General features: G+C 42.9%; 1 long non-coding RNA gene across 2 annotated transcripts; it reads left to right on the forward strand.

The window, feature by feature from the left end:
• LOC309445754 lies at positions 1 to 3,246 on the forward strand. Of its 2 annotated transcripts, XR_014185331.1 has the most exons (4): positions 1 to 23; positions 1,361 to 1,466; positions 1,591 to 1,798; positions 2,869 to 3,246. It is a non-coding gene; the product is annotated as an uncharacterized lncRNA (long non-coding RNA). The 2 variants fall into 2 exon arrangements; XR_014185332.1 differs by lacking the exon at positions 1,591 to 1,798.
• The last annotated feature ends 7,892 nt before the right edge of the window (positions 3,247 to 11,138 follow it).

An 11,138-nucleotide genomic window follows, 5' to 3' on the forward strand; every position in this document is an offset into this window, starting at 1 on the left:
GGAGGGAAGGTGCTTCCCCACGGGTTTGTTTCCTTGTTTGTCTCTCAATAACTGAGTCAGTAATTAAAGTTTTATTTTAATTTGCGATAAATTAAATTGAGTGAAATGCCCCCAGTTCTGCTGCTGACAGTAAGCAGCCTGGCAGATGTTTCTAGCTGTGGTAATTTTGATGGCTGGATCTTGTACAGCCAGGACTTTGGAAACATTGTCATGGAAGCTCATTAAGGGAGATTTCGGTGCTACAAAAAGCAGTTGTTTCTTTTTTTCTTTTCCTTTTGTCTTCATTGTCTGGTGCTTTTCCCTCTGGCTGCACTGAGGTTCTGCATGTGGTTAATATGCTCTTGGAAAATTTTTCTTGAGGAGCAATAAAACTTGTCCTGAGCTTGTAAGAAGTGAAGTGCGCATCTTGCTGTCCCGGTGGAGTTTCAGGTGCTGGTGCTGCTCTGCTGTCTGGTTCCAGGGGAAAGCAGGAACTGCGCCATGTTGCGGCAGTGGACTCTTGGATTTGCGAGGGCAGAAGCTGTTTATTTCTCGTGTTCAAGAATGTGAACCTCATTAGCACTTTGTATAAATATGTATCTCGCCATTTTATCAGTGGTGGTCAGATTTCTTTGAAGAACAGGTAACTGCCCCAGCAATCAGCTGTCATAACAAAGTGCTGATAAAAGCCCTTTTCCAACCCACCTGATTCTTGTGCTCCACTACATGGTAGAGATATTTGTTATATTAGAAGTTACATTTGCTTTGGCTTTTAAAATTCATGTGCCCTACGCCCTAATACCAGGCCTCGCTTCCTGCCTGTGGCCTATTGGAAGTTTTTTAGGAAAGGGTATTTTTGCGGGCTCTAAGATGCTCTCAGGTGCTGTCTAAGTGCGGCCTCAGTGCAGCCTCCGTGGGCTGGGACAGGACCCGCTGTGTGGAGCTTTCTCAGTCTGTGTCTGCGAAAGGACAGAGACCTTTGCAAGCGCTTTGTTTCCCTGATACTAACGCATTAATTATTGTTTCACTTCAGTCCTTGCTGCTGTTTGTAAGAAGCTGGCATTAAATAATCTATTCTGCTTATTCAGCAAGAGTTCCCATGAGTAGCAATTCATAAACCACTTTACAGTGGGTCAGTATTGCTTAACCATCCCTTGGAGCAATACCAAGTGGCACAGAACTTTTAATTGGGGTCTGGTGGTGTCGCTTAAATGTTGTTTCACTGTGTAACAGATGTCCCCATTCCTTTCTATAATAAAAAATAGCCATTATCAAGTAGAGAAAGATGGCATATTAAAATTCTGTAAGTTAAGCACATGCATTATTATAAAAGCTGTTTTTTTTAGCATCTCATGCAATATCCTTCATTTTTTTCTTTCAGCATGAGCGTGTGAAGGGAGTGCTGTCTGAGCTTCTGCACAGGACCCACACTCGGGACTTCAGACTCCTGGTCTGACTCTGCACATGATTTACGTTCTAAATATGAAGTAAGTGTGGGGAAAAAAAGATTTTGTACTTTGGATACTTTGGGGAGTGGGTGTAAAACATATTTGCTTTGTAACCCATGGGTGAAAAACGCTGCTCTCAGTTAAAATAATGTTTCTCGTTAAGGTACTGCAATCTGGGAGGTCCAAACTCAATTTTCTTGGGATTAAAGGACTTTTGAAGCATTTGTGAGAGTATCCAAAACTATATGATCTCCCAAAGACCCTTTATCCTCTTCTCCCTTTTACTGCACATGCCTGGCAACAACTAGCCGAGACTGAATGTGTGGACATACACAGATAATATAGAAGATGGCAAGATCACAATAAGAAAAGTGAGAGTCAGATGAATTAGTCTTGCAGGCTGTATCTGGTTTCCAGATGCGTAGCTACAAGCATCCTGTGTGAGATGTGTTGCTCTTGCTTTAGCCTTTGGAAACTGTATACATCACAAACAAGCTAGCCGTAACGGGAAAACCATTTTATCAATATACTGTGTCAGTTCTATGGAGATTAAGGGCAGTGGAATTCTAGCACAAGTACAAAATGTTGTACAAAGTACTCCTATACAATTTAATCCTTTAATCCATGCAGTAAATAAATGTTTTTGATGTGAAACATAATCACTTTGATTAATGCAGCAGAGGGGGATATTTTTTCTTCTGCTGCTTTAGGTAGGATAAATAAGAAAAGGACTGGTTGAGGTTTGACAGAATAAGCCCTGTCCTTCAGACAAACTAATCTTTGGGTTATGGCACTGTTATTAGCAGAATACACCATGGCTCAATTTGTCATCAGTGATTTCTCGAGTATGATAAGTATTTCAGAGAGTTTTGTTATTGATAGGGGATAATGTATTTTTCTGAAGCTCTGCTCTTTAAAGTGAATGCCCACTTGATAACTTCAGTGTCCTGACCCTGCGCGGTTCAGTGTGTACAATGTCAGCAGAACCTGCTGAGAGATACGGAGCCGCCAACATCAAAGCATTTCGTTAGTTCATTCACATTTTATGGAATTGTTTTATTTTCAGAAAACAATATAATGGTCGTTCTTTTTTAACCATTTCAAATAAAATTAATTTCAATTTTTTTTGCAAACTTTAAACCAGACACAAAGTGAATTGCAACTTTTTGATGGGGTGCAGTTGGGGTGTTCTCAACTTTACAAGCGTTGCATGTCAACTTAATACCAAACCATATATTTTTATTGTTGAAAACTGCAAGCAAGTACTATGCTATTGATAGCTTATATGTGCGATAAATAGTATAAATAGTAAAGCGGTGATGCATTTTCCTCAGAAATCCAGAGGGGATTTTTAGTGCAATTTTTTGTTGTTGTTGTTAAAATGTAATATTTTCAGTCTGATTTTTCCATCCTACAAGCTACAAATCTTACCTGTTTACAGGTACGTGTAGAAGTCTGCGGACTAACGATTTCAAAGTGCTATCACATGAAAACAATGGTGTCGCACAATAGTTGACTCCCTTGGGAAATTACACAGCTATCTGCGTACTCAGGAGGTTTGAAACTGTCAGCTTGGTAAAGATGAGTAATAGCAATCCTAGGTGTTCTCAGCCTTGAGTTTTAAAGTTGTTTTCAGCTCTCAATGCAAATGTCCCTTTCAAGGTGAAAAATGTCATACCAGAACGGCTGAAAAGTTTCCAGGCAATTACACTGGTGAATAAGTGTGTGTGGATTCTTGATAACTTCTAAATAAGCTCTTTTTAAAATAAATAATAATAGCGAAAAAGACAAGAACCTCTGTAATTTATGTATGGGTTGGCTGTGCTGGAGAAAATAAAGTATTGAGGAAATCTGTAAGGCTATTTACTGATTGTTGAAATCTATAAATGATCTTTTAATCAGTGTCGTGCTAAGCTTGCCACTGCAGATCCGGCTCTGCAAAGACTGTCGGGTATTATGCAATGACATGATCTAATCACAGTGACGTGTGAAGCCCTGGGTCTGGTTTTTAAATTGCAAACCAATATAATAAGCAGTAACCCATTCACAGATTATCTCTTAATTTGAGAGACGACATAAGCAGCAAAAGAGCATATATAAGCAGCAAATGTGGTGTCGCTTCTGTCTCACCTCTAGCTCTGTTTGCTGTTGGCAACATGAAGTCTCGTACTGTAACGTTTTTCATGTTCATGTTGTGGCAGGAGTTTGGCTGCATGTTCCCCTGTTGCCAAGAGTCTGCTCTTGTCTTCTTCTGGTGGTTTTAGCAGCTTGAAACACAAAAACACGGAGAAAGGATTGTTACAACTGTGATCACTACTGAGCAAATGAAGGTTAATATTTCAGAGAAGAGGAATTTGTTTAATGTATGCTGTGATTTTCATACTCTTCTGTTGACTGCACACCCAAATGGCACCACGTTCATGTTAAGCGCAACTAAGATTTAATTAACCTGTTGCTCCTGTGGTATGGCCCCTGTATAACACCTGAAAGCAAGAAAAATTTGGGTCAGAGAGGTTACATGACAAGCTCTTGGTCAACCTGTCTGTTTCTGTGAGAGTGGGATTATAACTGCCCACAGTGTGAGGAACATGTCAGTTTTGCCTTTGGTTGCAAGTACGGCAACCATTTAAATGCTGGCTCTGCTATTGAGTCACTTGGTGTTGGATGTATCTCCACCTCTGTGGTTATTCCCCTCCATTTTTCTGCTCCTTCATTCTTGTTCTCTTGTTGCATCATGTGAAAAGGCTCGGGATAGATTCCCCGCTGCACTAGCTCAGCTTCTCTGCAGTTTTCACATTTGATGCACTGAGACCAACTCAGCAGCTGAGAATGTGCAAATTGCCGGGAATATGTCAGGGGACTGTGAAATGAGAGCAGCTAAAGCCTCTGTATCCTCCCTGATAACTTTGTGTCTCCTTGAGCATGAAGCAGAACACATAGAGGGTGTTGTGCTAATGCCAAATGAGTTACAGCGGAGCCATCGCAGGGAGAGTTGCACTGTGGTGATGGAAAGGGCTGAGCACGGTGTGCCCGGGCTGTTCCCGCAGGACGGGGCAGCCGTGACCCGCTGCTCCCTTTGCCCGCACAGCTGCCGGGGAGCCGCTCCGGGGTCTGAGCTGTCCCCCAGTGAGCTGCAGGCACTCCTGCTGAGGGGGATGAGGACACGTCTTCTAGATGAAGACAGGCTTTCTAAAAACAAGCTCTAAGATTCCAGTGGGAGTAAACGAGAGTCCTAGTCTATGAGAAAATATACATGCTTCCTTGAAACTCTTATTTGTAGCTACCTTGAAAAATGACTTTAAAATCCCTGTTTAGCAAATTTCCTTATGCAAAAGGGAGTTTTTATTACTCTAACAGTTATTATTTAATGTGAATTTGAATTTTAAATAACCCATTTCCAAAGAAATATGTAAACTTGATTGCAATTCTTTTCCCCATCATTATCCTTTAGGCAAATAGTACGTGGTGTGCCTGGAGAAACCTGAAGGCCTTCTTAGCAAACTGCCAGTTATGCTGCAGAAGGAAAGGGGATATATTTGGGTGATTTATAAATGGCAGAAATAAGTCTGGTGCCATTTGGTATCAGGTATAGGTTTGTAGGATAAGTGGGAAGAATATTTTTTTTTTAATGTTGTAACTCTCTGAAGCATAGCAAGCAAAAGAGATGAAAATACAAATTTAAAGCAACTTCTCTTAAGGCAAAAAGAAGCAAAGAAGTATTAAAGCAGGTAAAGGAAGTACGTAAATGAATAACTGGAGGAAGGTACTTCTGTGAATCATCTAGTACAGACAACTGTCAAAGATATGAGGCTCTACAAGTATTTTTATCTAGTGCTTTATGGCTGTGATCTGGAAAAATGCTTGCACACATCTCTAACGTGGAAGCAATTCCACTGCTCTCAGGAACAAATGGGCAGCCATCTGTGAATACGTTTTCAAGCGTAGAGCTATCAGACTCTCATTCTTTGTGCACGTTCAAAGCATCCACCGAAGTCGGTGGGAATTTGGGCCAGTGGAGATTTCATCTGGAGTTCATTTGGCGCAGTCTTGTAGCAGAGCTTGTATTTCCTTTCAGGATGGAAGTCGTTAACAAAAGAAAGAATTAGGCAGCCATTTCACCCTTCCACATCACCCACTCAAGACAAAACGTACTCTGATTGCTGCTCATGGAGGCTGACGTGCTTGGCCTGGAGACGCTTCTCCTCCCGGCCTGGTAGCCTTGGGCTGATGGCGTCAGCAGCTTGCGGGGCCTGCGGAGACAAAGCTGGGCAAACAGGGCCAGGCGAGCCTGGAGCTAGTGACAGGGACGTCTGCTGAGGGCAGAATCCCTAAGCTTTGAGAAAGAGGTTCTTTAAATTGGGGGTTCCTGCCCACATGGGGAGTGCCATGAATGGGTTGATGTAGCATAGGAACTTGTTCTCTTGTATCCCTCCTGCCGGGACTGAGCTCACTGTCCGTATCTTGTATTCCACAGCTACCCGCTCTCCAGCCTGTCCCAAATGTGGCTTGGGACAGCCAAGCCCTGGGTAGGCTTGGCATGGCAGGGTGGCTTGAAGCAACGGGCAAAATGTGGCGTTTGCTGAATTTTTTGTAGTGCGGTTGAAAAGAGTGGATACGTTGATATCTGTGTATCTCTAGAATTCTCTGATCTAGTCCTGAAAATTGTAATTATTATTTTGGTTATGACTCTTACCTTTAAGGATCAATGATGTGCATAAAGCTGCAAACTGTTTCTATTATAACTTATCAACAGAGTAGGATTTGTCTTTTTCTTGGAAGCCTCTCCTTTTTGAGTGTGAGAAACAAAGCAGTTTGACAATATTTTTTCCTGAAGGATTAATCTTCTAATCCATATTGATACACACTTGAAAAACAGCACTTACCGTACAAACATCATTCCTTACCTACCAATTACCTGGAATCATTTAATTGAAAGCCCATTATACATTCCTACCATGTGTAGATCAACACTGTGCATCTGTGAAACAGTCCATTGATATGGACATAATTAGATTTTTATCAGTTTGAGCTAGGTGTAACCATTTCATTGTAATTGACCTGGATTAGTTTCTACATGTCTCCCTCATTAAAACGTATAGCACCTGTGCTAATGGGTTTTGTTTCTATCAAGATATAATGAGGACTGGCATATCTGCATATTCTCCAAGCTCACCAAGAACAGAGACAAATACTCTATTTTATTACCATCTGACAGAGACATAATGATTGCTGAGAAACCCATTACCATCGTATTATGCAATGATTTAACTTTAAACCTCGCCGTGCTGCAGCCTGGAGTGTCAGGGCTCCTGGAAGTGCCTGGGTTTTTGTTTGAATAGTGTGAGCTGAGCTGATTCCCTTCTCCCCATGTGCTGTACACAGTCTATTTGCTTTGTAGATTTCCAACTGATTTTGAGTGTATTTCATTACTGTGCTGTGTAATTAAGGAATATCACTGAAAGACTGAGAGAAAAACACATGATAAAACTGCAGGTAGAGCAGGAAGCTTGTACCAAAGACAGAACTTTGAACATATTTTTTCCTTCTCAGTACTCCCTGATTCGCACACCCCCGTGACGCTGTGGTTTATAGGTAACGTGTCCTGGTGCCTCTTTTGAGGCAGCTGGTCAACTTCTCTGCAGCTTTGCAGGTATAGACAGGTACTTACAGATACAAGCGTTTCAGCTGTAATTTGTGTCCTCATTCTCTGTACAGCTTACGCTCTTCCAAATGCTACTGCTGAGCTGATTTCTTCAGAGCTCAGTTTAGTGCAAACGACCATGACAGAAAATGTCACTGAGCACAGTTTATCATCTGAACACAAAACCCCTCAGTAACGCAGAATAACCCAGCTCATCTGGGGAATGCTGGCTGCAGTCTCTGCCTCCGCGCTAGACAGGGGAGAGGGGTATGTGCTGGTAATTTGTCTCTTTCACCTGACATCGGAGGTCCTTAAAGATCCTAAATGTCTATAGGGTAGTTGGGAATGCCAGCTCTAAGCCCTTGTAGCCTGTTTGACAAATTCATCTCGCGGTGTGTTGTTTCACTGTATGCGGAGGGGTCAGTGCTTTGGAGAGAGATACCGCTGCTCTTCCTTACACTGAGTAGTAATACTCCTGAAGATAACCAAAGTTCTGTACAAGTGCTGAATAGCTTGAATTAGATGTTTGATTGTTTCTATGCAGTTTCTGGAGAGAAACATCCATACTGCGAATTACTCGCTAATTAACAATCTCGATAACAGTACTAGTATAGAGATGAATCACAGAATGACAGAATGCTTGGGGTTGGAAGGGACCTGGAGATCATCTGGTCCAACCCACCTCCTAAAGCAGGTTCACCTAGAGTAGAAGATGAAGATGGAATTTATTTCTGTCCCAGCCCAGTGGAATCATGGTAGTAGTGCTCAGAAAAGCAGACAGGTAGGTTGTTCTGGAAGCAGTGTTTCAGTTCTCCTTTCAGTGTGTCGAATTCACAGTGTTGAAGTATTTTTAAAAGTTCATTCTTCCATGTACGTATACACGAATACACACTTCCGAACGGGGGGACAGGAAGAGAGTTTTGTCATTTTGGGAACTTTCTGAAGTTCAGAAGTTGCGATAGAGACTAAATGTGGATGCCCCAAATTAGACAGTGATTTGTATTTAGCACGAAAAATGACAGGAATGTTTCGTAAACCTTGTTTTCATCTAATCGGCAACGAGAACTTTGCAATACGATGACTTTTAAGACTGAATTCCACCCTGAGCTTGTTTACCTGTGTTTTAGCGTTTAGAAAGGAGGGAGGTGGGAAAACTTCTTATTCTGTGTCTGTGTCTGAACACTGGTGAGCAGGTTAACAGATTGAAATGCCTGCTGAAAAAGATAATGCAAAATTGATAAAATAGGCTGTGCACACCTGAAGATAGATGGAAAGCTTTCTCCATATTCAGTGTTTGATCATGTAAGTAATTTAGCTGTGTTATGTCATAGAATCGTAAACACAGTATTTCACCTGGGAGAACTGCTATCGGTTTATAGAGCAGGTTTCCCAGTTGGAAAATGAACCATATGGTGCATATGTCAAACCAAGGGAAGGTGGTAAGCCTCTCAATACATAGAGTTAACAGATTGACTCTTAATTAAGATCAGATGGTGCCTACCATTAATCAGATACCCAGGAAGCCTATTTATAGTTGCCTTGATCTTGGGTGTAAAGTTGTTATATGAACAAATTTCTCCACTCACCCAAAATCAATGGAGTTTCACTGATGTGAGTGGATGTTGAACATGACCCGTGGTCTGTGTTGGGGGAATTCCTGTGAGTGGAGACGGGCGGCGATGTGGCCGAGCCAGCTGGCTGCTGCTCAGGCGCTTGTGAGGCTGTCGCTCTTGGAGGAGGACACGACACAGAGCGGCGGGGAGCCAGGACGGGCTGCGCGTGGTAGGACTCGTTCCTGAGTGCAGAAAGGGTGATCTCTCTTGGTTTCTCCACCTGCTTCCATCTGGCTCTTTGCTCTTCAGCATGCTTTCAGATTCTAGGAAACACCAAGGCATTTCAGTCTATTGCAAAATCCTTGCTCTCAGAAATATTAAAGGTTACTTTTTAAAAGTGGTGGTGTGTGTAGACCAAAGAGATCTAAAAGTCGGTGGTCCCCAGAGAGAAAGAGCCAAGACTTGTCTCTTACCCCTTAAAGAGGTCCTTGGTAATACAATTTGCGCAGCCCTGTGCAGGGTAAAGTTGTACCCCTTGGTTATCACTTCCAATAAGTTTAATTTTATTAATGGCTTTTCCATGCAGTCCTGCCCTGCATTGCCGGTGTTTCAAGCTGAGCACTGAACTAAGACATTTGAGAGGAAAGGATACAAACCGATAATAAAGTTTGGTTTTATTTCTGAATTCATTTAAGTCAGCCCCTACTGGCTCCTCTTCAAAGTGGCACAAAAGCCTTCAGCAATATTGTGTCAGCCCCGAAAAGCTGACCTGTTCTTCTCACCCAGTATGTGGCATCAGGCTGGCGTTTCATTGTCAACGATGCCATCAAAGAAATATTGTTTGCAATGCAGCTTATGGGGAAAGGTAAGAGTAGATTCCTCCAGAGGACTCTGTGGATACCAGTTCCTAGCCAGTTCAGTCACTGGGGCTATGAAAAGATTTATGCAGTTCAGAGCATTTCCTTTTCTTCCCTGTAGCTTTTTCTGCACTTTGGCTAAAGTGATCATTCTACCTAAATTGTATATCCGTGTGTATAGAGTGTGTCAGAAAGTGCCATAATGGTTTTTGAGTAATGAGAAGGAAAACACAGTTGTGTGCAGAAGTTTTTCCAACCAACTGTAGGATTGCTGTCACAACATATAACTGCAGAGCTCAAATGCTTCCCCATCTTGCATTATTATTGCACATAGAATTTTATGTTGTGTTGAATAGGAAGAAATAAGGTCGGTGCACAGTGATGCTTTAAGCTTATTATTGATGTTTTAAAGGATTATTTTTCTTACATAAGTACAAGATATTGATAGCTAAACTGTACCCATGTGTTTGTTTCAGGTAAACATTCTGCTGGGATTCAATTTATGAGAGGGATCTTTCTCTTGAAAGCATTGGACATGTCTGCATACTAATAAGAGATTATGCTCTTTAGTCCTACATATCGGAGTGATTGAAAACAGGTCATTTAACTCCAGCAGAAGTTTGTTTAGTGTGTAATTATGAAATGCACCCAAAATGACGCTGAGGCTGCTGGCTTTGGAAACCTCCTCTCTTTGGAATCAAGTGTTCATTCGTGTGTTTCTTGGGCTGGAAGACTACTGTGTTTTTAATGTTGTAGAAAGAAAAAAAAAGAATGCATGTGTAGAGAAAATGACTAGAGCTGTGCAGACCTTGGAGGGACGGGAATCGCTTCCTCCCAAGCCCAGGTTTGTGTTCGCAGTGCACCAAAAGGAGCCTGTTGGCGGTGCCTGTTGGCGGTGCCTGTTGGCGGTGCCTGTTGGCGGTGCCTGTTGGCGGTGCCTGTTGGCGGTGCCTGTTGGCGGTGCCTGTTGGCGGTGCCTGTTGGCGGTGCCTGTTGGCAGTGCCTGTTGGCTGTTTTTGTTTTTCCCCCTCGAGCTGTGGCCAAAGCGGGAGCTTACTCTGTGGGGAGCAGTATTTGGTGCATTAATGAGATGTGGAAGAGACTGATTTGTGGTTATGCTGTAAGAATAAATTCAGGGCGAATTTCTTTTACATCTGCAAGAATTCAATCCACATTCCAGAGTTGGGCAAGTGATTCCAGTAAAGAAAAATATTGTTTTTCCCCTATCCAAAGCCATAAGAGTTTTTCTGAGTAGCGACATTCCCAGTTTAACTCTTGATTAGAAGTGCTTCCTCAGAGGCTGTGTGTGCGTGGCCAGGGAGGCCTGGCCCCAGGCCGTCACACTCCAGACGCGGGGCCGCGAGCAGAGGTGCCGGTGCCGCAGCCCGTGGAACGCGTGCCGCGCTGCGCTGTGCCGTGCGGTCCCTGTGCCCGTGTCCCACCCGTGCCCGTCCCCAGGCTGCTGCCAGCGAGCGTCCCTGCGCAGCCTCTCCCTGCGGTGCAGGTGAACAGCCACAGATCATCCTGCCGCGGTGGTTTCCCTCAGGAAACGTCACACCGTAACAGAACAGCTCTTTATTTGCTGAGTTTTCATTGTGTTTTTGGTGAGTTTTGGTTTACTCTAGGGGAGTGTTTTCTGAGTCAGCCAGAAACTGTATTT

Source organism: Streptopelia decaocto (assembly GCF_964273445.1).
Source record: "Streptopelia decaocto genome assembly, chromosome: 13".
Lineage (NCBI taxonomy): Eukaryota > Metazoa > Chordata > Aves > Columbiformes > Columbidae > Streptopelia > Streptopelia decaocto.